We start from the raw sequence: 25,829 nt of genomic DNA on the forward strand, positions 1-25,829 counted from the left end.
ACTTCCAGGTCTCAGGTTGAAGCTCCTTACTTCCAGGACTCAGGTTGAAGCTCCATACTTCCAGGACTCAGGTTGAAGCTCCATACTTCCAGGACTCAGGTTGAAGCTCCATACTTCTCAGCTCCATACTTCAAGGACTCAGGTTGAAGCCTATACTTCCAGGACTCAGGTTGAAGCTCCATACTTCCAGGACTCAGGTTGAAGCTCCATACTTCCAGGACTCAGGATGAAGCTCCATACTTCCAGGACTCAGGTTGAAGCTTCTCAGGTTGAAGCTCCATACTTCCAGGACTCAGGTTGAAGCTCCATACTTCCAGGACTCAGGTTGAAGCTCCATACTTCCAGGACTCAGGTTGAAGCTCCATACTTCCAGGACTCAGGTTGAAGCTCCATACTTCCACTAGTACACCTTCACATTACAATCAAACTTTAAAAGGATTGGAAAAAATAACTTTACTAAATGCAAATTTATTCAGATTAATACATGAAATATGAAAGACATGAAGTGCTGGAGGTGAAGTGAGAAGTGAAGTGAGAGGTGCGTTATAGCTGCTATGTTAGTGTTACACAGATCAAGTGAAGCGATAAGCGAAGTGGTAAGCGGCTGTAGTTACACAGATGAAGGCAACATTCCTGACTGACACAGGATGTGTTACAGCGGCTGTGGCAGAGTGACACAGATGAAGGCAACATTCCTGACTGACACAGGATGTGTTACAGCGGCTGTGGCAGAGTGACACAGATGAAGGCAACATTCCTGACTGACACAGGATGTGTTACAGCGGCTGTGGCAGAGTGACACAGATGAAGGTAACATTCCTGACTGACACAGGATGTGTTACAGCGGCTGTGGCAGAGTGACACAGATGAAGGCAACATTCCTGACTGACACAGGATGTGTTACAGCGGCTGTGGCAGAGTGACACAGATGAAGGCAACATTCCTGACTGACACAGGATGTGTTACAGCGGCTGTGGCAGAGTGACACAGATGCCACTACTGTTTCTCATCTCTAAAATTTGATGCAATCATTACTCATTACTCAATTTAATTTTCATTTATTTTCATTATTACTTCATTTATCTTGAACGAAATGGAGTGACGAACATGAACATGAACAGGTAGTGGGCATCATGGTCGTCAACAGGTAGTGGGCATCACGGTCGTCAACAGGTAGTGGGCATCACGGTCGTCAACAGGTAGTGGGCATCATGGTCGTCAACAGGTAGTGGGCATCATGGTCGTCAACAGGTAGTGGACATCATGGTCGTCAACAGGTAGTGGGCATCACGGTCGTCAACAGGTAGTGGACATCATGGTCGTCAACAGGTAGTGGGCATCACGGTCGTCAACAGGTAGTGGGCATCACGGTCGTCAACAGGTAGTGGGCATCACGGTCGTCAACAGGTAGTGGACATCATGGTCGTCAACAGGTAGTGGGCATCATGGTCGTCAACAGGTAGTGGGCATCATGGTTGTCAACAGGTAGAGGGCATCACGGTCGTCAACAGGTAGTGGGCATCACGGTCGTCACAGGTAGTGGGCATCACGGTCGTCAACAGGTAGTGGGCATCACGGTCGTCACAGGTAGTGGGCATCACGGTCGTCACAGGTAGTGGGCATCACGGTCGTCAACAGGTAGTGGGCATCACGGTCGTCAACAGGTAGAGGGCATCACGGTCGTCAACAGGTAGTGGGCATCACGGTCGTCAACAGGTAGAGGGCATCACGGTCGTCACAGGTAGTGGGCATCACGGTCGTCAACAGGTAGAGGGCATCACGGTCGTCAACAGGTAGTGGGCATCACGGTCGTCAACAGGTACTGGGCATCACGGTCGTCAACATGTAGTGGGCATCACGGTCGTCAACAGGTAGTGGGCATCATGGTCGTCAACAGGTAGTGGGCATCACGGTCGTCAACAGGTAGTGGGCATCATGGTCGTCAACAGGTAGTGGGCATCATGGTCGTCAACAGGTAGTGGGCATCACGGTCGTCAACAGGTAGTGGGCATCACGGTCGTCAACAGGTAGTGGGCATCATGGTCGTCAACAGGTAGTGGGCATCACGGTCGTCAACAGGTAGTGGGCATCACGGTCGTCAACAGGTAGTGGGCATCACGGTCGTCAACAGGTAGTGGGCATCACGGTCGTCAACAGGTAGTGGGCATCATGGTCGTCAACAGGTAGTGGGCATCACGGTCGTCAACAGGTAGTGGGCATCACGGTGTCGTCAACAGGTAGTGGGCATCACGGTCGTCAACAGGTAGTGGGCATCACGGTCGTCAACAGGTAGTGGGCATCACGGTCGTCAACAGGTAGTGGGCATCATGGTCGTCAACAGGTAGTGGGCATCACGGTCGTCAACAGGTAGTGGGCATCACGGTGTCGTCAACAGGTAGTGGGCATCATGGTCGTCAACAGGTAGTGGGCATCACGGTCGTCAACAGGTAGTGGGCATCACGGTCGTCAACAGGTAGTGGGCATCACGGTCGTCAACAGGTAGTGGGCATCACGGTCGTCAACAGGTAGTGGGCATCACGGTCGTCAACAGGTAGTGGGCATCACGGTGTCGTCAACAGGTAGTGGGCATCACGGTCGTCAACAGGTAGTGGGCATCACGGTCGTCAACAGGTAGTGGGCATCACGGTCGTCAACAGGTAGTGGGCATCATGGTCGTCAACAGGTAGTGGGCATCACGGTCGTCAACAGGTAGTGGGCATCACGGTGTCGTCAACAGGTAGTGGGCATCATGGTCGTCAACAGGTAGTGGGCATCACGGTCGTCAACAGGTAGTGGGCATCACGGTCGTCAACAGGTAGTGGGCATCATGGTCGTCAACAGGTAGTGGGCATCACGGTCGTCAACAGGTAGTGGGCATCACGGTGTCGTCAACAGGTAGTGGGCATCATGGTCGTCAACAGGTAGTGGGCATCACGGTCGTCAACAGGTAGTGGGCATCACGGTCGTCAACAGGTAGTGGGCATCACGGTCGTCAACAGGTAGTGGGCATCACGGTCGTCAACAGGTAGTGGGCATCACGGTCGTCAACAGGTAGTGGGCATCACGGTGTCGTCAACAGGTAGTGGGCATCACGGTCGTCAACAGGTAGTGGGCATCACGGTCGTCAACAGGTAGTGGGCATCACGGTCGTCAACAGGTAGTGGGCATCACGGTCGTCAACAGGTAGTGGGCATCACGGTGTCGTCAACAGGTAGTGGGCATCATGGTCGTCAACAGGTAGTGGGCATCATGGTCGTCAACAGGTAGTGGGCATCACGGTCGTCAACAGGTAGTGGGCATCACGGTCGTCAACAGGTAGTGGGCATCACGGTCGTCAACAGGTAGTGGGCATCACGGTCGTCAACAGGTAGTGGGCATCACGGTCGTCAACAGGTAGTGGGCATCACGGTCGTCAACAGGTAGTGGGCATCACGGTCAACACATACCTCCTGTAAAGATGTTATGAGAAATTCCTTTGAGTAACTATTAAGATAAACTTTATAAATCATAGACGTTGTTAGTCTAGGGGAGTTTTTATGGAGAATTATTCTCTAGTAATATCGTAATAACGTTGTATGGAAAAACTTTGTAAAATGTACATTTAATAAAGTAGATATTGTTATGGACTTGGGGTATTTTGTTGTACCTTTTTCTTAATTATACATAAACACACTTTATATACCACTTATAAATAAAGAAAAGCTTCATTCATAGCTGAATGAACCTTTAATATTCAGTTGAACAAAAAGTTACATCATCCTCTATTTTCTAAGTTTATTATGATGTTGACTTAGAAAACTTGAAGTTTCTACACACGAGAACTTCTGTACAATGAAAATTCCACAATTTCTGGTGACTTAAGTGAATAAAGTTCTAGAGCAAATGCTTCACCGTTTAGGTTAACAGTAGTGACCCGTGGAGACCTTCACTATACCGAGAGTGACGCTCTACTGTCTGCTCTACTACACTCCTCTGACGTAAGCTGGCGTCAGGCGAGTAGTAACACTCACCTCTGACGTAAGCTGGCTTCAGGCGAGTAGTAACACTCACCTCTGACGTAAGCTGGCGTCAGGCGAGTAGTAACACTCACCTCTGACGTAAGCTGGCGTCAGGCGAGTAGTAACACTCACCTCTGACGTAAGCTGGCGTCAGGCGAGTAGTAACACTCACCTCTGACGTAAGCTGGCGTCAGGCGAGTAGTAACACTCACCTCTGACGTAAGCTGGCGTCAGGCGAGTAGTAACACTCACCTCTGACGTAAGCTGGCGTCAGGCGAGTAGTAACACTCACCTCTGACGTAAGCTGGCGTCAGGCGAGTAGTAACACTCACCTCTGACGTAAGCTGGCGTCAGGCGAGTAGTAACACTCACCTCTGACGTAAGCTGGCGTCAGGCGAGTAGTAACACTCACCTCTGACGTAAGCTGGCGTCAGGCGAGTAGTAACACTCACCTCTGACGTAAGCTGGCGTCAGACGAGTAGTAACCAGAGTGAGGTCATAAACGGTTGTTATCATTGTTAAATGATGCAACAGCACAAAATACATATATATATAAAATGAAAAATTAAAAAGGTGAAAATGAATATTTAATATAATAAAGGTGATTTTCGTCGCTTTAGCTAATAACGACGATAATCACAATGTAATATTAGAAGGTTGAACAAAATTGTGAGATATTTAGAGAAACCGAGAGTCAGCGTAACAGTAACACTGTGTGTCAGCGTAACAGTAACACTGTGGCATTTGTTTCTGTATTCTGTTAATACTAATTATTTATTTCACCTGTATTCTTTTAATAATAATTATTTATATCAAAACACACACACACACACACACACACACACACACACACACACACACACACACACACACACACACACACACACACACTAACGTGTATAGTATGCAAAGTCATGGAGAAGAGTGGTTGAGCACCTGGAAAGAAACAAGCGTATAATCGACAACCAGCACAATTTTAGGGAAGGAAAATCCTCTGTCACAAACATACTGGAGTTTTATGACAAGGTGACAGAAGTAAGACAAGAGAGAGAGAGGGGTGGATAGATTGCATTTTCATGGACTGCAAGAAGGCCTTTGACACAGTTCCTCAAAAGAGGTAACTGCAAAAGCAAGAGGATCAGGCACACATGAGAGGATAGGCACTGCAGTGGATCAGAGAATACCTGACAGGGAGGCAGCGAGTCATGGTACATAACGAGGTGTCAAAGTGGGCGCCGGTGATAAGCGGGGTTCCACAGGGGTCAGTCCTATGACCTGTGCTGTTTTCGGAATATGTGAATGACAACGGAACGGAGAGACTCAGAAGTGTCCTTGTTTGCAAATAATGTGAAGTTAACGAGGAGAATCAAATCGGACGAGGATCAGGCAGAACTACAAAGAGACCTGGACAGCCTACAAGCCTGGTCCAGCAACTGGCTCCTTGAATGTAACCCTGCCAAATGCAAAGTCATGAAGACTGGGGAAGGGCAAAGAAGACCGCAGATACAATATAGTCTAGGTGGCCAAAGACTGCAAATCTCACTCAAGCAAAAAGATCTTGGGGTGAGTATAACACCGAGCACATCTCCTGAGGCGCACATCAATCAGATAACTGCTGCAGCATTCGGGCGTCTGGCAAACTTAAGGAAAGCGTTCTGATACCTCAGTAACTAACCGTTCAAGACTCTGTACACTATTTACGTCAGTATGCAGCATGCAGTATGTACTGGAGTATGCAGCACCAGTTTGGAATCCACACATGGTCAAGCATGTCAAGAAATTAGAGAAAGTGCAAAGGTATGCAACAAGACTAGTCCCAGAGCTAAGGGGATTGTCCTGCGAAGAAAGGTTAAGGGAAATCGGCCTGACGACACTGGAGGACACGAGGGTCTGGGAAGACATGGTAGCGACATATAAAATGCTGCTGAAATAGACAAGGTGGACAAAGACAGGATGTTTCAGACATGGGACACAGAAACCAGAGGTCACAATTGGAAGTTGAAGAATCATATGAGTCAAAGGGATGTTAGGAAGTATTTCTTCAGTCATAGAGTTGTCAGGCAGTGATGCATCTCATGGAGCAGGGAGAGAGAGGACCCAGTAGCAATCAGTGAAGAGGCGGGGCCAGGAGCTATGACTCAAGCTTTTCAACCACAAACAGATGAGTATACACACACGCGCACGGAAGGAATAGACTCCGAAGTGTCCCTGTTTGCAGATCATGTGAAGTTGATGAGAAGAATTAAATCGAAGGATGACCAGGCAGAACTACAGAGGGATCTGGACAGACTGCATGACTGGTATAGCAACTGGCTCCTGGAGTTCAACCCCACCCAGTGCAAAGTCATTAAGACTGGGGAAGGGCAAAGAAGACCACAGACGGAGTACAGTCTAGGGGCCATAGCCTACAAACTTCTCTCAAGGAAAAGGTTCTTGGGGTGAGTATAACACCAGGCACATCTCCTGAGGCACACATCAACTAAATAACAGCTGCAGCATACGGGCGCCTAACAAACCTCAGAACAGCATTCTGACATCTTAATAAGGACTTATTGAGGACCTTGAACACTGTGAACATTAGGCCCATATTGGAATATGCAGCGCCAGCTCGAAACCCTCACCTAGCCAAGCATGTAAGGAAACTAGAGAAAGTGCAAAGGAAGACAGGAGAGATAGAGGGGACATATAAAACATATAAAACACTGAGAGACATAGAAAAGGTGGACAGAGACAGGATGTTCCAAAGATGAGACACAGCAACTAGGGGTCAAAATTGGAAGTTGAAGACTTAGATTAATCACAGGGATGTTAGGAAGTATTTCTTCAGTCGCAGAGTTGTCAGGAAGTGGAATAGCCTGGGTAGTGAAGCAGTGGAGGCAGGATCCATACATAGCTTTAAGAAGAGGTATGATAAAGCTCACGGAGCGGGAAGAGTGACTGAGTAGCGGCCAGTTGATAAGGTTGGACCAGGAGCTGTGACTCGACCCCTGCAACCACAACTAGGTGAGTACACACACACACACACACACACACACACACACACACACACACACACACACACAAACATACACACACACACACAAACATACACACTGTGGCATACAAAGAGTATGTAAGCTTTATTCAGCGCATTTACACACTCTCATTGAAAGGCTATCGCCCCAACCAGCAAACTAGTACTAAGGGTCGAACGATGGGGCCCCATCGTTCGATCAGTACACAGGTTCAGCTAATGAGAAGGAGGATCTGGCAATCGTAGATATGTTGTGGTCACCATCCACCTCTCTACCCTTGTCATTTTCACACTAGAGCTGGTTGAGCACTGTTGAGCAGCTGTGTTTGTTCTGCTCGTTGCTCCCCTTTACACCCAGGATAACAGGCCTTGTTGTCCCTGGGTTGAAATACACACACACACACACGCTTTGAATACATAGTAGAGCTGCAAGTGGAGAGAAAAACAGGAGTTGAATGGGAAAAGCCTGACTATAAAAGAGGGAACTACATAGGGTTGAAGAACTTCCTGTGGGAGGTCAAGTGGGACAGAGAACTGCCAGGAAAGCCAGTAAATGAAATGATGGAATATGTAACAACAAAATGCAAGGAGGCAGTGGAAAGGTTTATTCCCAAGGGCAACAGTAACAACGGGAAGACCAGAACGAGCCCCTGGTTTACCCGACGGTGTGAGGAGGCAAAAACAAAGTGCAATAGAGAATGGAAAAAGTACAGAAGGCAGAGAACACACGAATATAGGGAGATCAGTCGCAGAGCCAGGAATGAGTACGCACAGGTAAGGAGGGAGGCCCAGCGAAAGTATGAAAATGACATAGCATCGAGAATCAAGACTGACCTGAAACTGTTGTATAGCCACATCAGGAGGAAGACAACAGTCAAAGACCAGGTGATCAGATTAAGGACAGAAGGTGGAGAACTCACAAGAAATGATCAGGAGGTATGTGAGGAGCTGAACAGGAGATTTAAGGAAGTTTTTACAGTAGAGACAGGAAGGGCTGTGGGAAGACAGCACAGAAGGGAACATCAAGAGCGAATATACCAACAAGTGTTGGATGACATACGAACAACTGAGGAGGAGGTGAAGAAGCTCTTAAGTGACCTTGACACCTCAAAGGCGATGGGACCGGACAACATCTCCCCATGGGTCCTTAGAGAAGGAGCAGAGATGTTGTGCGTGCCTCTAACCACAATCTTCAAAACATCCCTTGAAACTGGGCAACTACCTGAGAAATGGAAGACAGCTAATGTAGTCCCCATATTTAAGAAAGGAAACAGAAACGAGGCACTAAACTACAGACCTGTCTCTTTGACATGTATTGTGTGCAAAGTCATGGAGAAGATTATCAGGAGGAGAGTGGTCGAACACCTGGAAAGGAACAAGATTATAAATGAAAACCAGTATGGGTTCATGGAAGGCAAATCTTGTATCACAAACCTCCTGGAGTTTTATGACAAGGTAACAGAAGTAAGACACGAGAGGGAGGGGTGGGTAGATTGCGTTTTCCTAGACTGCAGGAAGGCCTTTGACACAGTTCCCCACAAGAGATTAGTGCAGAAGCTGGAGGATTAGGCGCATGTAAAAGGGAGGGCACTGCAATGGATAAGGGAATACCTGACAGGGAGGCAGCAACGAGTCATGGTACGTGAAGAGGTATCACAGTGGGCGCCTGTTACGAGCGGGGTCCCACAGGGGTCAGTTCTAGGACCAGTGCTATTTTTGATATATGTGAACGACATGATGGAAGGAATAGACTCTGAAGTGTCCCTGTTCGCAGATGACGTGAAGTTGATGAGAAGAATTAAATCGGACGAGGATGAGGCAGGACTGCAAAGAGACCTGGACAGGCTGGACATGTGGTCCAGTAACTGGCTTCTCGAATTCAATCCAGCCAAATGCAAAGTCATGAAGATTGGGGAGGGGCAAAGAAGACCGCAGACGGAGTATAGGCTAGGTGGACAAAGACTACAGACCTCACCCAGGGAGAAAGACCTAGGGGTGACCATAACACCGAGCACATCACCGGAGGCACACATCAACCAAATAACCGCTGCAGCATATGGGCGCCTGGCAAACCTGAGAATAGCGTTCCGATACCTTAATAAGAAATCGTTCAAGACACTGTACACTGTGTATGTTAGGCCCATACTGGAGTATGCAGCACCAGTCTGGAACCCACACCTGGTCAAGTACGTCAAGAAGTTAGAGAAAGTACAAAGGTTTGCAACAAGACTAGTCCCAGAGCTCAAGGGAATGTCGTACGAGGAAAGGTTAAGGGAAATCGGACTGACGACACTGGAGGACAGAAGGGTCAGGGGAGACATGATAACGACATACAAGATACTGCAGGGAATAGACAAGGTGGACAGAAATAGGATGTTCCAGAGAGGGGACACAGGGACAAGGGGTCACAACTGGAAGCTGAAGACTCAGACGAGTCACAGGGACGTTAGGAAGTATTTCTTCAGTCATAGAGTTGTCAGCAAGTGGAATAGCCTAGCAAGTGAAGTAGTGGAGGCAGGAACCATACATAGTTTTAAGAAGAGGTATGACAAAGGTCAGGAAGCAGAGAGAGAGAGGACCCAGTAGCGATCAGTGAAGAGGCAGGGCCAGGAGCTGAGTCTCGACCCCTGCAACCACAATTAGGTGAGAACAATTAGGCGAGTACACACACACCCAGACTCACATGAACCAAAGGGATGTAATGAAGTATTTATTCAGTCACAGAGTTTTCAGGAACAGGAATAGCCTGGGTAGTGATGTAGTGGAGGCAGGAATCATACATAGCTTTAAGAAGAGGTATGATAAAGCTCATGGAGCAGGAAGAGTGACTGAGTAACAGCCAGTTGATGAGGTTGGGACCACGAGCTGTGACTCGACTCCCACAACCACAACTAGGTGAGTGCAACTATGTGGGTGCACACACACACACACACATGCACAACACCCCTACTGGAACCCCCCAGAGACCCCCACCAGGGCTCACAATCCCCAAACCCCAATCTTTTCCCAGGATCACAGTTTTAGAGAGGAAGTTGAAGGTTCGGTACACGAATGTGGATTGAATAACGAATAAATACAAGGAGTGGCGTGAAAGAATCAATGAGAAGTCCCCAGACATCATAGAAGTCACAGAAACGAAACTCACTGAGACAATAACAGATGCAATCTTCCCACACGGATATCAGATCCTGAGGAAAGATAGGAGCAGAGGGGGGAGGAGGGGTTGCACTGCTCGTAAAAAAACGATGGAGATTTTAGGAAATGGAGGGCATGGACGAGATTGGAGGAAGGGATTAAATAGAAGGTACACTTCGGACTGGGAAACATACGGTAGTCATTGCAGTGATGTATAATCCACCACAGAACTGCAGGAAGCCAAGGGAGGAATATGAAGAGAGCAACATAGCAATGGTGGACACACTGGTCGAGGTGTCAAGAAGACCTCACTCGAGCAGAGCAAAGTTACTGGTTTTGGGTAATTTCTACCACAGGGAGATCGACTGGGAAAACCTGGAGCCAAAGGGGGGTCCCAAAACATGGAGAGCCAAGATGATGGATGTGGCACTGAAAACCTCATGCATCAACATGTCAGGAACACTACCAGAAAGAGAGGGGAGGATGAACTAGCATGGCTGAACCTTGTGATCACCCTGAGCAGTACATTGAGAACATCACATAAGAGAGGCCACTTGGAGCTAGTAATCACATTGTTCTGAGCTTTGAATACGTAATAGAGTTACAAGTGGAGAAGATAACAGGAGTTAAATGGGAAAAGCCAAACTATAAAAGGGGAAACTACGCAGGTATGAGGAACTTCCTGCAGGAGGTTCAGTGAGAGAGAGAATTGGCAGGCAAGTCAGTAAATGAAATGATGGAATTCGTAAACAACAACATGCAAGGAGGCAGAGGAAAAGTTTGTTCCCAATTGTAACAGAAATAATGGGAAAACCAGATCGAGCCGCTGGTTTACCCGAAGGTGTAGGGAGGCAAAAACTAAGCGCACTAGAGAATGGAAAACGTACAGAAGGCAAAGAGCCCAGGAAAATAAAGAGATTAGTCGAAGAGCCAGACACGAGTATACACAGATTAGGAGGGAGGCCCAACGACAGAACGAAAACAACATAGCATCGAAAGTCAAGTCAGATCCGAAACTGCTACATAGCCGCATTAGGAGGAAGACAACAGTCAAAGACCAGGTGATCAGGCTGAGGAAAGAAGGTGGGAAACTCACAAGAAACGATCAAGAGGTATGTGAGGAGCTCAACACTAGACTTTAGGAAGTATTCACAGAAGAGACAGGAAGAGCTCTGGAAAGACAGTACAGAGGGGAACACCAACAGGGAATGTACCAACAAGTGTTGGATGACAAACAGACAACTGAGGAGGAGGTGCAGAAGCTGCTAAGTTTCCTTGATACCTCAAAGGCGATGGGACCGGACATCTCCCCGTGGGTCCTTAGAGAAGGAGAAGAGCCACTGTGTGTTCCACTAACCACAATCTTCAACACATTCCTTGAAACTATGTAACTACCTGAGGTATGGAAGACGGCAAATATAGTCCTCATTTTAAAGGAAGGAGACAGAAACGAGGCGCTAAAATACAGACCAGTGTCACTGGCATGTATAGTATGCAAAGTCATGGAGAAGATTATCAGGAGGAGAGTGGTGGAGCACCTGGAACGGAACAAGATAATAAACGGCAAGCAGCACGGATTCATGGAATGCAAATCCTGTATCACAAACTTTCTGGAGTTTTATGACAAAGTAACAGAAGTAAGACACGAGAGAGAGGGGTGGGTTGATTGCATTTTCCTGCAGGAAGGCCTTCTACACGGTTCCTCACAAGAGATTAGTGCAGAAGCTGGAGGATTAGGCGCGTATAACAGGAAGGGCACTGCAATGGATCAGAGAATACCTGACAGGGAGCCAACAACGAGTCATGGTACATGATGAGGTATCACTGTGGGTGCCTGTGACGAGCGAGGTCCAATAGGGATAGACTCTGAAGTATCCCTGTTCTCAGATGATGTGAAATTAATGAGGAGAATTAGATCAGATGAGGATCAGGTAGGACTACAAAGAGAGCTGGACAGGCTGGACACGTGGTCCAACAACTTGTTTCTCGAATTCGACCCCGCCAAATACAAAGTCATTAAGACTGGGGAAGGGCAAAGAAGACTGCAGCAGAGTATAGGCTAGGCGAACAAAGACTGCAAACCTCACTCAAGGAGAGAGATCTAGGAGTGACCATAACATCGAGCAAGTGACCGGAGGCAGCATCAACCAGATAACTGCTGCAGCATACGGGCGCCTGGCAAACCTGAGAATAGCATTCCGATACCTTAGTAAGGAATTGTTAAGGACACAGTACACTGTGTAAGTCAGGCACATACTGGATTATGCAGCATCAGTTTGGAACCCACACCTGGTCAAGAACAAGAAATTAGAGAAACTACAAAGGCTTGACACAAGGCTAGTTCCAGAGCTCAGGGGAATATCCTACGAAGAAAGGTTGAGGGAAATCCGCCTGACGACACTGGACGACAGGAGCGTCAGGGGACACATGACAACGACATACAAAATACTTCGTGGAATAGATATGGTGGACAGAGACAGGATGTTCCAGAGATGGGGCACAGAAACGAGGGTCACAATTGGAGGCTGAAGACTCAGACGAGTCTCAGGGATGTTAGGAAGTATTTTTTCAGTCAGGAAGTGGAATAGTCTAGCAAGTGATGTAGTGGAGGCATAAATCATGCATAGCTTAAAGGCGAGATATGACAAAGCTCAGGAAACAGAGAGAGAGAGAGGATCTAGTAGCGATCAGTGAAGAGGCGGGGCCAGGAGATGAGTCTCGACCCCTGCAACCACAAATAGGCGAGTACAATTAGGTGAGTACACACACACACACACTCACATCCACACACACACACAAACGCACACACACTCTCACACACACACACGCACATACTGGAGTATGCAGCACCAGTCTGGAACCCACACCTGGTCAAGCACGTCAAGAAGTTAGAGAAAGTACAAAGGTTTGGAACAAAGCTGGTTCCAGAGCTCAGGGGAATGTCGTACGAGGAAAGGTTGAGGGAAATTAGACTGACGACACTGGAGGACAGAAGGGTCAGTGGAGACATGATAACTACATACAAGATACTGCGGGGAATAGACAAGATGGACAGAGACAGGATATTTCAGAGAGGGGACACAGAAACAAGGGGTCACAATTGGAAGCTGAAGGCTCAGACGAGTCACAGGGACGTTAGGAAGTATTTCTTCAGTCATAGAGTCGTCAGGAAGTGGAATAGCCTAGCAAGTGAAGTAGTGGAGGCAGAAACCATACATAGTTTTAAGAAGAGGTATGACAAAGCTCAAGAAGCAGAGAGGGAGAGGACCTACTAGCGATCAGTGAAGAGGCGGGGCCAGGAGCTGAGTCTCGACCCCTGCACCCACAATTAGGTGAGTACAATTAGGTGAGTACACACACACACACATCCCCAGACATCCCCAGACTTAATAGAGCTCACAGAAACAAAACTCACCAGAATAATAACAGATTCAATCTTTCCATCCGGATATCAAATCCTCAGGAAAGACAGAGGGAGGAGAGGGGTAGGAGGAGTTGCACTGCTCATTAAAAACCAGTGGAATTTTCAGAAAATGGAACGAATGGATGGCACGGGCGAAAGGAACAATCCAGTCTGAGGGACATAAGGTGACAATTGCAGTAATGTACAACCCACCACAGAACTGCAGGAGGCCAAGAGAAGAATACGATGAGAACAACATAGCAATGATCGACACACTAGCCGAGGTGGCCAGGAGAGCACACATGGGGGAAGCAAAGTTACTAGTTATGGGTGATTTCAATCACAAGGAGATTGACTGGGAAAACCTGGAGCCCCATGGGGGTCACGAAACATGGAGAGCCAAGATGATGGATGTGGTACTGGAAAACCTCATGCATCAACATGTTATAGACACTACCAGAGAGAGAGGAGAGGATGAACCAGCAAGACTGGACCTTGTATTCACCTTGAGTAGTTCGGACATTGAAGATATCATGTATAAAAAGCCCCTGGCAGCTAGTGATCATGTGGTTCTGTGTTTCGACTACATAGTTGAGCTTCAAGTGGAGAGAGTAGCAGGAATAGGATGGGAAAAACCAAACTAAAAAAGGGGGAACTACTCAGGCATGAGGAAATTCTTGCAAGACATTCATTGGGAGAGGGAACTGACAGGAAAACCTGTACGAGAAATGATGGACTATCTGGCAACAAAATGCAAGGAGGCAGAGGAGAGGTTTGTTCCGAAGGGAACCAGAAATAATGGGAAGAACAGAACCAGTCCTTGGTTCACCCAAATGTGTAGGGAGGCAAAAACTAGGTGTACTAGAGAATGGAAAAGGCAAAGTCATGGAGAAGATCATCAGGAGGAGAGTGGTGGAGCACCTGGAAAGAAACAAGTGTATAATTGACAACCAGCACAGTTTCAGGGAAGGAAAATCCTGTGTCACAAACCTACTGGAGTTTTATGACAAGGTGACAGAAGTAAGACAAGGGAGAGAGGGGTGGATCGACTGCATTTTTTTGGACTGCAAGAAGGCATTCGACACAGTTCCTCACAAGAGGTTACTGTAAAAGCTAGAGGATCAGGCACACATAACAGGAAAGGCACTACAATGGATCAGAGAATACCTGACAGGGAGGCAACAACGAGTCATGGAATGTGACGAGGTGTCAGAGTGGGCGCCTGTGACAAGCGGGGTTCCACAGGGGTTCCTAGGACCTGTGATGTTCTTGGTATATGTGAATGACATAATGGAAGAGATAGACTCAGAAGTGTCCTTGTTTGCAGATGATGTGAAGTTAATGAGAAGAATCAAATCGGATGAGGATCAGGCGGGACTACGAAGAGACCTGGACAGGCTACAAGCCTGGTCCAGCAACTGGCTCCTTGAGTTTAACCCTGCCAAATGCAAAGTCGTGAAGATTGGGGAAGGGCAAAGATGACCGCAAACACAATATAGTTTAGATGGCCAAAGACTGCAAACCATACTCAAGGAAAAAGTTCTTGGGGTGAGTATAACACCGAGTATATCTCCTGAGGCGCGCATAAATCAGATAACTGTTTCAGCATACGGGCGCCTGGCAAACCTGCGGATAGCGTTCCGATACCTCAGTAAGGATTCGTTCAAGGCTCTGTATACCATTTACGTCAGGCCCATACTGGAGTATACAGCACCAGTTTGTAATCCGCACCTAGTCAAGCACGTCAAGAAATTAGAGAAAGTGCAAAGGTTTGCAACAAGACTAGTTCCAGAGCTAAGGGAATTGTCCTACGATGAAAGGTTGAGGGAAATCGGCCTGACGACACTTGAGGACAGGAGGGTCAGGGGAGACATGATAACGACTTATAAAATACAGCGTGGAATAGACAAAGTGGACAAAGACGGGATGTTCCAGAGAAGGGACACAGACACAAGAGGTCACAATTGGGAGTTGAAGACTCAGATGAATCAAAGGGAAGTTAGGAAGTATTTCTTCAGTTATAGAGTAGTCAGGCCGTGGAATAGCCTAGAAAGTGACGTAGTGGAGGCGGGAACCATACATAGTTTTAATTCGAGGTATGATAAAGCTCATGGGGCAGGGAGAGAGAGGACCTAGTAGCAATCAGCGAAGAGGCGGGGCCAGGAGCTATGACTCGACCCTTGCAACCACAAATAGGTGAGTACACACACACACACACACACACACACACACACACACACACACTAACACACACACACACTCGAAGGAACCAAGGATCAGATGAGAATGGTTCTGGTAGGGAGGAGTGGATGGAGGAGCAGTGGAAAAGGATGGAACAAGAGTGGGAGAGAAAATTTGGAGAGCTTTCTGAAAAAATGGAGAAAGAGCTCTCTGTGAAATTGGAAAAGAGGTTGGAGAAGGAGACAAAGAATTGGGAGGCACAAGTCGAAACTGCAGTAGCCAAGATAAGGGTCCTAGAAGTTGAGATAAATAGGCTGAAGCGAGTTACAGGGGCAGTGACCAGAGAAGACACAGCATATGAAGCTGCGAGGCCGAACAGGAAGGAAGGAATTATGAATTATGCTAAGGTCACATCAATCTGCCAAGGAGGACAAAGGAGCGAAACGGAAGATCAGCTGGTTGCAGATGGAGAGGGTGATAGGTCGAATGCTGAGGCACAACAAGGCTATCAAGAGCCACTGGAAAAATCAAGGGAGAAACTGACCACATACAGGCAGGATCCAGAGTCACAGAGGGTGAGGCAATGGGAGGAAGAAAGGGCAAAATCAGTGTTTATCCATGGGCTTCAGGAGAGAGAGGAAAGGACACACACTGAAAGGCAGCAGGAAGAAAGAAAGGCGATTGAGAAAATTATCACAGAAATAGGTGAAGAGACGGACGAGATTGTAAATTTTCAGAGAATACGGGGGTACTCGAAGGGGAGAAACCGACCAATCAAGCTGATTCTCAGGACGGAAACAGTGCGGAACAGGATCCTCCAAGAGAAACCACGATTGAAATACTCGGAAGAGTACAAGAGGGTGTTCCTAGACAGAGACAGAACAAAATCAGAACGACAGCAGCTGAGGGAGAGGACAGAAAAGCGAAAGGAGCTAGGAAAAGAGACAAGGAGGAAACCAGCAGAGGTCAGTCAGAGCAGAACAGAACAGCAAGGGCAAGCACACACACAACTACTCTCAGAACCATACAACCTATCACACCATCCCAACACACACTACAATCCATACCCACAGCCTCCACCCAACACCGAGCAATAGAATCCCACAGTATGCCACCAGGTCTCCCACCCTCACAGGCCCCCCAAACCACAGTGTTGGAAAGGAAACTGAAGGTATGGTACACAAACGCTGATGGAATAACAAATAAGTGGGAGGAGTGGCATGAAAGAGTCAAAGAAGCATCACCGGACATCATAGCTCTCACAGAAACCAAGCTTACAGGTATGATAACAGATGCCATCTTTCCAACGGCATACCAAATCCTGAGGAAAGACAGAGGGAACAAGGGGGGTGGAGGAGTGGCGTTGCTGATCAAAAATCGCTGGAATTTTGATGAGCTGGAGAGAGGAGACAGCGGAGAAGAAAGTGATTACATAGTGGGAACACTTCACTCTGGAGGTCCCAAGGTGGTAATAGCAGTGATGTATAACCCACCACAGAACAGCAGAAGGCCAAGGCAAGAGTACGACGAGAGCAATAGAGCGATGGTTGACACACTGGCTAGAGTGGCCAGAAGAGCTCATGCATGCAGGGCAAAGCTCCTGATCATGGGTGACTTTAACCACAAGGAGATCGATTGGGAGAACTTGGACCCACATGGGGGCCAAGATACATGGAGGGCTAAGATGATGGAGGTGGTACTGGAAAACTTCATGTGCCAACACGTAAGGGACACTACAAGAGAGAGAGGAGAGGATGAACCAGCAAGGCTGGACTTGGTATTCACCTTCAGTAGTGCAGATATCGAGGACATCACATATGAAAGACCCCTTGGGGCCAGTGACCATGTGGTTTTAAGCTTCGAATACACAGTAGAGCTACAAGTGGAGGGAGAAGCAGGAAGGCCAGGACGAATGAAGCCAAACTACAAGAAAGGGGACTACACAGGAATGAGGAACTACCTGAACGGGGTTCAGTGGGACAGAGAACTGGCAGGGAAGCCAGTTAATGAGATGATGGAATATGTAGCAACAAAATGCAAGGAGGGTGAGGAGAGGTTTGTACCCAAGGGTAACAGGATTAATGAAAAAGCCACGATGAGCCCATGGTTTACCCAAAGGTGCAGGGAGGCAAAAACCAAGTGTGCTAGGGAATGGAAGAAATATAGAAGGCAAAGGACCCAGGAGAATAAGGAGAACAGTATTAGAGCCAGAAACGAATATGCACAGATAAGAAGGGAGGCCCAAAGACAATATGAAAATGACATAGCAGCGAAAGCCAAATCTGACCCGAAACTGTTGTACAGCCACATCAGGAGGAAAACAACAGTCAAGGACCAGGTAATCAGGCTAAGGAAGGAAGGAGGAGACACAACAAGAAATGACCGTGAAGTATGTGAAGAACTCAACAAGAGATTCAAAGAAGTGTTCACAGAGGAGACAGAAGGGACTCCAGAAAGACGGAGAGGTGGGGCACACCACCAAGTGCTGGACACAGTGCACACAACCGAGGAAGAAGTGAAGAGGCTTCTGAGTGAGCTAGATACCTCAAAGGCAATGGGGCCAGATAACATCTCCCCATGGGTGTTTCAGGGAAGGAAAATCCTGTGTCACAAACCTACTGGAGTTTTATGACAAGGTGACAGAAGTAAGACAAGGGAGAGAGGGGTGGATCGACTGCATTTTTTTGGACTGCAAGAAGGCATTCGACACAGTTCCTCACAAGAGGTTACTGTAAAAGCTAGAGGATCAGGCACACATAACAGGAAAGGCACTACAATGGATCAGAGAATACCTGACAGGGAGGCAACAACGAGTCATGGAATGTGACGAGGTGTCAGAGTGGGCGCCTGTGACAAGCGGGGTTCCACAGGGGTTCCTAGGACCTGTGATGTTCTTGGTATATGTGAATGACATAATGGAAGAGATAGACTCAGAAGTGTCCTTGTTTGCAGATGATGTGAAGTTAATGAGAAGAATCAAATCGGATGAGGATCAGGCGGGACTACGAAGAGACCTGGACAGGCTACAAGCCTGGTCCAGCAACTGGCTCCTTGAGTTTAACCCTGCCAAATGCAAAGTCGTGAAGATTGGGGAAGGGCAAAGATGACCGCAAACACAATATAGTTTAGATGGCCAAAGACTGCAAACCATACTCAAGGAAAAAGTTCTTGGGGTGAGTATAACACCGAGTATATCTCCTGAGGCGCGCATAAATCAGATAACTGTTTCAGCATACGGGCGCCTGGCAAACCTGCGGATAGCGTTCCGATACCTCAGTAAGGATTCGTTCAAGGCTCTGTATACCATTTACGTCAGGCCCATACTGGAGTATACAGCACCAGTTTGTAATCCGCACCTAGTCAAGCACGTCAAGAAATTAGAGAAAGTGCAAAGGTTTGCAACAAGACTAGTTCCAGAGCTAAGGGAATTGTCCTACGATGAAAGGTTGAGGGAAATCGGCCTGACGACACTTGAGGACAGGAGGGTCAGGGGAGACATGATAACGACTTATAAAATACAGCGTGGAATAGACAAAGTGGACAAAGACGGGATGTTCCAGAGAAGGGACACAGACACAAGAGGTCACAATTGGGAGTTGAAGACTCAGATGAATCAAAGGGAAGTTAGGAAGTATTTCTTCAGTTATAGAGTAGTCAGGCCGTGGAATAGCCTAGAAAGTGACGTAGTGGAGGCGGGAACCATACATAGTTTTAATTCGAGGTATGATAAAGCTCATGGGGCAGGGAGAGAGAGGACCTAGTAGCAATCAGCGAAGAGGCGGGGCCAGGAGCTATGACTCGACCCTTGCAACCACAAATAGGTGAGTACACACACACACACACACACACACACACACACACATACACACACACTAATTGACAAGGTGGACAAAGACAGGATGTTCCAGAGATGGGACACAGCAACAAGGGGACGCAGTTGGAAGTTGAAGAAACAGATGAATCACAGGGATGTTAGGAAGTATTTCTTCAGCCACAGAGTAGTCAGGAAGTGGAATAGTTTGGGAAGCGATGTAGTGGAGGCAGGATCCATGCATAGCTTTAAGCAGAGATATGATAAAGCTCACGGTTCAGGGAGAGTGACCTAGTAGCGACCAGTGAAGAGGCGGGGCCAGGAGCTTGGACTCGACCCCTGCAACCTCAACTAGGTGAGCGCAGACACACACACACATACACACACAAACACACACACACACACACACACACACACACACACACACACACACACACACACACACACACACACACACACACACACACACACACACACACACACACACACACACACACACACACACACACACACACACACACACACACACACACACACACACACACACACACACACACAGACGTAAGGAGGAACTAGGGGCAATGATGAAGATGAGCAGGACCCAGACACAGGAGGAAGGGCAAACACACCCTGCAGAATCTCCCACCGAAAGACTCCAACCGCGACAATCCCAACGCAACTGAGCAACCCAAACCACAACCCACTCACTGCTCCCTCTTCCAGGAACACCCACATCACAAACCTCACCCCAACAGCTCTTCCTTATGGGCATTCTGACCCAACCCCCGTCATCACAAACCCCACCTACACCACAGCCCCCCATAGGCCCCCACCAAGGCTCCCGCTCCCCTATTCCCAATATTCTTGCAGGACCACAGTGATAGAAAAGAAGCTGAAAGTTTGGTACACAAACGCGGACGGAATAATGAATAAACGTGAGGAGTGGCACGAAAGAATCAGTGTGAAATCCCCACACATCATAGCAGTCAAAGAAACAAAACTCGCTGAGACAATAACAGATGCAATCTTCCCTTTGGGATATCAAATCCTGAGAAAAGATAGAAGGAGTAGAGGGGGAGGAGGAGTTGCACTGCTCGTAAAAAACCGATGGGGATTTGAGAAAATGGAAGGCATGGACGTGATTGGAAAAAGAGACTACATAGAAGGTACAATTCAGTCTGGAGAACATAAAGTAGTCATTGGAGTGATGTATAACCCACCACAGAACTGCAGGAGGCCAAGAGAGGAGTACAAAGAAAACAACAGGGCGATGGTGGACACACTGACTGAGGTGGCAAGAAAAGCTCACTCGAGCAGAGCAAACTTACTGGTAATGGGCGATTTCAACCACAGGGAGATCGACTGGGAAAACCTGGAGCCACATGGGGGTCCCAAAACATGGAGAGCAAAGATGATGGATGTGGTACTTGAAAACCTCATGCATCAACATGTCAGGGACACTACTAGAGAGAGAGGGGAGGATGATCCAGCAAGACTGGATGTTGTGTTCACCCTGAGCAGTTCAGACATTTAGAACATCACTTATGAGAGGCCCATTGGAGCTAGCGATCACGTGGTTCTGAGTTTTGATTATATAGTAGAGTTACAAGTGGAGAAGGTAACAGGAATTGAATGGGAAAAGCCAAACTACAAAAGGGGGGACTACACAGGTATGAGGAACTTCCTGCAGGAGGTTCAGTGGGACAGAGAACTGGTAGCAAAATCAGTAAACGAGATGATAGAATATGTAGCAAAAAAGTGCAAGGAGGCAGCGGAAAGGTTTGTTCCCAAGGGAAACAGAAATAATAGGAAGACCAAAGCGAGTCCTTGGTTTACCCGAAGGTGTAGGGAGGCAAAAACTAAGTGCACCAGAGAATGCAAAAGGTACAGGAGGCAAAGGACCCATGAAAATAAGGAGATTAGTAGAAGAGCCAGAAACGAGTACGCAGAGATAAGGAGGGAGGCCCAGCGACAGTATGAAAACGACATAGCATCGAAAGTCAAGTCTGACCCGAGACTGCTGAATAGCCACATTAGGATGAAGACAACAGTCAAAGACCAGGTGATAAGGCTGAGGAAAGAAGGTGGAGAACTCACAAGAAACGATCAAGAGGTATGTGAGGAGCTCAACATGAGATTTAAGGAAGTATTTACAGTGGAGACAGCAAGGCCTCTCGGGGGACAGACCAGATGGGGACACCAGCAAGGAATATACCAACAAGTGTTGGATGACATACATACAGACGAGGAGAAGGTGAAGAAACTGCTAAGGGACATCGATACCTCATAGACAATGGGACCGGATATCTCCTCGTGGGTCCTTAGAGAGGGAGCGGATACGTTGTGTGTGCCACTTACCACAATCTTCAACACGTCCCTGGAAACTGGGCAATTGCCTGAGGTATGGAAGACGGCAAATGTAGTTCCCCTTTTCCAAAAAGGAGACAGAAAAGAGGCACTAAACTATAGACCTGTGTCACTGACATGCATAGTATGCAAAGTTATGGAGAAGATTGTCAGGAGGAGACTGGTGGAGCACCTGGAACAGAACAAGAATATAAACGCCAAACAGCATGGATTCATGGAAGGAAAATCCTGTGTCACAAACCTTCTGGAGTTTTATGATAAAGTAAGAGAAGACATGAGAGAGAGGGGTGGGTTAATTGCATCTTCTTGACCTGCAAGAAAACCTTTTATACAGTTCCTCACAAGAGATTAGTGCAAAAGCTAGAGGATCAGGCTCATATAACAGGAAGGGCACTGCAATGGATCATAGAATACCTGACAGGGAGGCAACAACGAGTCATGGTACGTAATGATGTATCACAGTGGGCACCTGTGACGACCGGGGTCCCACAGGGGTCGGTCCTAGGACCAGTGCTATTTTTCGTATATGTGAACGACATGATGGAAGAGTTAGACTCAGAAGTGTCCCTGTTCGCAGACGATGTGAAGTTAATGAGGAGAATTAAATCAGATGAGGACTGGGCAGGACTTCAAAGAGACCTGGACAGACTGGACACCTGGTCCAGCAACTGGCTTCTCGAATTTAATCCCGCTAAATGCAAAGTCATTAAGATAGGGGAAGGGCACAGAAGACCGCAGACAGAGTATAGGCTAGGTGGCCAAAGACTGCAAACCTAGCTCAAGGAGAAAGATCTTAGAGCGAGTATGACACCGAGCATGTCTCCAGAAGCACACATCAACCAGGCAACTGCTGCAGCATATGGGAGCCTGGCAAACCTGAGAACAGCGTTCCGATACCTTAATAAGGAATCGTTCAAGACACTGTACACCGTGTATGTCAGGCCCATACTGGAGTATGCAGCACCTGTTTGGAACCCGCACTTGATAAACCATATCAAGAAACTAGAGAAAGTACAAAGGTTTGCGACAAGGTTAGTTCCAGAGCTAAGGGGAATGTCTTATGAAGAAAGGTTAAGGGAAATCGGCCTGACGACACTAGAGGACAGGAGGGTCAGGGGAGACATGATAACGACATATAAAATATTGCACGGAATAGACAAGATGGACAAAGATAGGATGTTCCAGGGAGGGGACACAGAAACAAGAGGTCACAATGGGAAGTTGAAGATACAGATGAGTTGGAGATATATTAGGAAGTATTTCTTCAGTCATAGAGTTGTCAGGCAGTGGAATAGCTTAGAAAGTGATGTAGTGGAGGCAGGAACCATACATAGTTTTAAGACGAGGTTTGATAAAGCTCATGGAGTGGAGAGAGAGAGGGCCCAGTAGCAACCGGTGAAGAGGCGGGGCCAGGAGCTAAGACTCGACCCCTGCAACCACAAATAGTTGAGTACAAATAGGTAAGTACACACACACACACACACACACACACACACACACACACACACACACACACACACACACACACACACACACACACACACACACACACACACACACACACACACACACACACAAATAGGTGAGTACACACACACACACACACACACACACACACACACACACACACACACACACACACACACACACACACACACACACACACATACAGAGAAGCAAGAGACTACATAAAATGAACAATTCAGTGTGGAGGTTCCAAGGTGGTAATTTCAGTGATGTACGACCCATCACAGAACAACAGTAGGCCAAGATAATAATGTGATGAGAGTAACAGAACATTTTCATATAGATCAGTGTTATCTGAAATATCTTACTATCTTAATCTCTTGTTATATAAAGTGTTGGTATGTATTATGTGATTTGACTTTTGCATCATCTAAATATAACTTCAACCCGATTTTTAAGTTAGTCCCGCCTGATCAATATATTTGTAAATTAGTCCCGCCTGATCAATATATTTGTAAGTTAGTCCCGCCTGATTAATATATTTGTAAGTTAGTCCCGCCTGAGTCCCGCCAATATATTTGTAAGTTAGTCCCGCCTGATCAATATATTTGTAAGTTAGTCCCGCCTGATTAATATATTTGTAAGTTAGTCCCGCCTGATCAATATATTTGTAAGTTAGTCCCGCCTGATTAATATATTTGTAAGTTAGTCCCGCCTGATCAATATATTTGTAAGTTAGTCCCGCCTGATCAATATATTTGTAAGTTAGTCCCGCCTGATCAATATATTTGTAAGTTAGTCCCGCCTGATCAATATATTTGTAAGTTAGTCCCGCCTGATCAATATATTTGTAAGTTAGTCCCGCCTGATCAATATATTTGTAAGTTAGTCCCGCCTGATCAATATATTTGTAAGTTAGTCCCGCCTGATTAATATATTTGTAAGTTAGTCCCGCCTGATCAATATATTTGTAAGTTAGTCCCAACTGATCAATATATTTGTAAGTTAGTCCCGCCTGATCAATATATTTGTAAGTTAGTCCCGCCTGATCAATATATTTGTAAGTTAGTCCCAACTGATCAATATATTTGTAAGTTAGTCCCGCCTGATCAATATATTTGTAAGTTAGTCCCGCCTGATCAATATATTTGTAAGTTAGTCCCGCCTGATCAATATATTTGTAAGTTAGTCCCGCCTGATCAATATATTTGTAAGTTAGTCCCGCCTGATCAATATATTTGTAAGTTAGTCCCGCCTGATCAATATATTTGTAAGTTAGTCCCCCAATATATTTGTAAGTTAGTCCCGCCTGATCAATATATTTGTAAGTTAGTCCCGCCTGATCAATATATTTGTAAGTTAGTCCCGCCTGATCAATATATTTGTAAGTTAGTCCCGCCTGATCAATATATTTGTACGTTAGTCCCGCCTGATTAATATATTTGTAAGTTAGTCCAGACTGATCAATATATTTGTAAGTTAGTCCCGCCTGATCAATATATTTGTAAGTTAGTCCCAACTGATCAATATATTTGTAAGTTAGTCCCGCCTGATCAATATATTTGTAAGTTAGTCCCAACTGATCAATATATTTGTAAGTTAGTCCCGCCTGATCAATATATTTGTAAGTTAGTCCCGCCTGATCAATATATTTGTAAGTTAGTCCCGCCTGATCAATATATTTGTAAGTTAGTCCCAACTGATCAATATATTTGTAAGTTAGTCCCAACTGATCAATATATTTGTAAGTTAGTCCCAACTGATCAATATATTTGTAAGTTAGTCCCGCCTGATCAATATATTTGTAAGTTAGTCCCGCCTGATCAATATATTTGTAAGTTAGTCCCAACTGATCAATATATTTGTAAGTTAGTCCCGCCTGATCAATATATTTGTAAGTTAGTCCCAATATATTTGTAAACTGATCAATATATTTGTAAGTTAGTCCCGCCTGATCAATATATTTGTAAGTTAGTCCTGCCTGATCAATATATTTGTAAGTTAGTCCCGCCTGATCAATATATTTGTAAGTTAGTCCAGACTGATCAATATATTTGTAAGTTAGTCCCGCCTGATCAATATATTTGTAAGTTAGTCCCAACTGATCAATATATTTGTAAGTTAGTCCCAACTGATCAATATTTTGTAAGTTAGTCCCGCCTGATCCTGATCAATATATTTGTAAGTTAGTCCCGCCTGATCAATATATTTGTAAGTTAGTCCCGCCTGATCAATATATTTGTAAGTTAGTCCCAACTGATCAATATATTTGTAAGTTAGTCCCAACTGATCAATATATTTGTAAGTTAGTCCCGCCTGATCAATATATTTGTAAGTTAGTCCCAACTGATCAATATATTTGTAAGTTAGTCCCGCCTGATCAATATATTTGTAAGTTAGTCCCGCCTGATCAATATATTCTTCACATTTTTTATGTTTTTCAATGGGCTACCA

General features: G+C 46.4%; 3 long non-coding RNA genes across 16 annotated transcripts in view; 2 read left to right on the forward strand and 1 right to left on the reverse strand.

Moving 5' to 3' along the window:
- Nucleotides 1-1,035: 1,035 nt before the first annotated feature.
- Nucleotides 1,036-2,567, forward strand: LOC128704506 (uncharacterized). Of its 13 annotated transcripts, none has more exons than XR_011393805.1 (6): nt 1,036-1,173; nt 1,486-1,587; nt 1,639-1,793; nt 2,054-2,157; nt 2,238-2,341; nt 2,396-2,567. It is a non-coding gene; the product is annotated as an uncharacterized lncRNA (long non-coding RNA). The 13 variants fall into 13 exon arrangements; XR_011393807.1 differs by having other exon boundaries at nt 1,639-1,767; XR_011393809.1 differs by having other exon boundaries at nt 1,639-1,741.
- Nucleotides 2,568-3,058: 491 nt separating this feature from the next.
- LOC138854620 (uncharacterized) overlaps nt 3,059-25,829 on the forward strand; it is a 215,571-nt gene continuing 192,800 nt past the window's right edge. The window contains exons 1-2 of one of the 2 annotated variants that reach the window (XR_011393804.1): nt 3,169-3,183; nt 3,238-3,263. This is a non-coding gene — a long non-coding RNA (uncharacterized lncRNA). Of the gene's footprint in view, nt 3,264-25,829 lie in introns of both variants that reach the window. The other variant, XR_011393802.1, reaches the window with a different exon arrangement.
- Nucleotides 3,348-25,829, reverse strand: part of LOC128704505 (uncharacterized) — a 34,549-nt gene continuing 12,067 nt past the window's right edge. The window contains exon 3 of the long non-coding RNA XR_011393801.1: nt 3,348-3,449. This is a non-coding gene — a long non-coding RNA (uncharacterized lncRNA). The remainder of the gene's footprint in view (nt 3,450-25,829) is intronic.

Source organism: Cherax quadricarinatus, chromosome 64 (assembly GCF_038502225.1).
Source record: "Cherax quadricarinatus isolate ZL_2023a chromosome 64, ASM3850222v1, whole genome shotgun sequence".
NCBI lineage: Eukaryota > Metazoa > Arthropoda > Malacostraca > Decapoda > Parastacidae > Cherax > Cherax quadricarinatus.